Source organism: Canis aureus, chromosome 16 (genome assembly GCF_053574225.1).
Source record: "Canis aureus isolate CA01 chromosome 16, VMU_Caureus_v.1.0, whole genome shotgun sequence".
Lineage (NCBI taxonomy): Eukaryota > Metazoa > Chordata > Mammalia > Carnivora > Canidae > Canis > Canis aureus.
In genome coordinates, this window is record NC_135626.1 from 14,027,592 (window position 1) to 14,028,988 (window position 1,397).

Consider the following 1,397-nt stretch of genomic DNA (forward strand, 5'->3'; position numbering starts at 1 on the left):
ACTTTGTATACATGAGTGTCCAGGGCTAATCCCTGTCCAACAGGGATTTACCCCTGCTACTTATTGGCTATCTAGGAACTGAATAAGTCCCACGCGTAGACACCACAACCACAACAGTCAGATGTGGTGGTTTAGAAAGATAATTATATAGAGTAACTTTACTAATAATTCTGGATTGCTCTCTCCTTTTTGCTGAAGGATCCATGGGAGGAGACAATGAGTCCTTTACCCTTGGTTTCATCCTCCTGGGAGTTAGTAGACAGTAAAAATAGTAAGACTTCTTCTTCATCCTCTTCCTCTTCATTTACCCCATCACATTGATTGGAAAACTGCTCATCATCTTGGCCATTCGTTCTGACATTCGCCTTCACAACCCTATGTATTTTTTCCTTGCCAATCTCTCCTTTATTGACATCCTCTTCTCTTCTGTAACCATCCCTAAAATGTTAGCCAACCATGTCTTAGGGAGCAAAGCCATCTGCTTTGGGGGATGCCTAACACAAATGTGTTTCATGTTAGCCTTGGGTTTCACAGATAGTTATATCCTGGCTTCAATGGCTTATGATCATGCGGTGGCCATCAGTCATCCTCTTCATTATATAATAATTATGAGCCTATGGACTTGTGTCCTCCTAGTTGTTGGGTCTTAGGTAGTTGAAAATGCCAATGCCCTCCTCCACACTCTGCTCACAGCTAGTCTGCCCTTCTGTGACAACCAGAAAGTAGCCAACTTCTACTGTGACATTGTCTCTTGACTCAAGCTATCCTGTTCTGATACCCACTTAAATGTGAGGATGATATACCTAGGGGTTGGTGTTTTTTTCTGTGCCATTACTATGTATCATCATCTCCTAAGTCTGAGTCTTCTCCACAGACTTGCAGGTTCCATCCAGGAAGGGAGTGCTCAAGGCCTTCTCCTGTGGTTCCCACCTCACAATTGTTTCCCTGTATTATGGGACAGTTATGAGCATGTATTTCTACCTTCTGACTAGTTATGGCCTAAAAGATGAAGTGATAACTGTGATGTGCATCACAGTGCCCCCGATGTTAAATCCTTTCATTTATAGTCTGAGAAACCAAGACATGAAGTCTGCCCTGGGGAAATTCTGCAGCTTTTAACGAAGGTGAGGTCATATTGGAGAATCAACTGGATTCATCAATTAGGATGCACTTGAAAATCCAGCCCCAATGTCCTCCCCCTTCAAGGAGCAACATTTGTTCTTTCCAGCCACTGAATTCCCCTTCTCAGAAACCTTGTAACAGTTTCATAAGACATCCTATTAGGATTGTCAATATGTAAATGTTATTATTCCTTTTACAGCAAAGGAATATTGGGATCATGTCCCAACTGTGCTACTGACTAGCACTTAACTTCCAGAACTATAGAATAAAAATAA

The 1,397-nt window shown here is 41.9% G+C and overlaps 1 pseudogene; it reads left to right on the plus strand.

The window, feature by feature from the left end:
- Positions 1 to 203: 203 nt before the first annotated feature.
- On the plus strand, positions 204 to 1,119 carry LOC144285430 (olfactory receptor 1A1-like; annotated as a pseudogene).
- Positions 1,120 to 1,397: the final 278 nt, after the last annotated feature.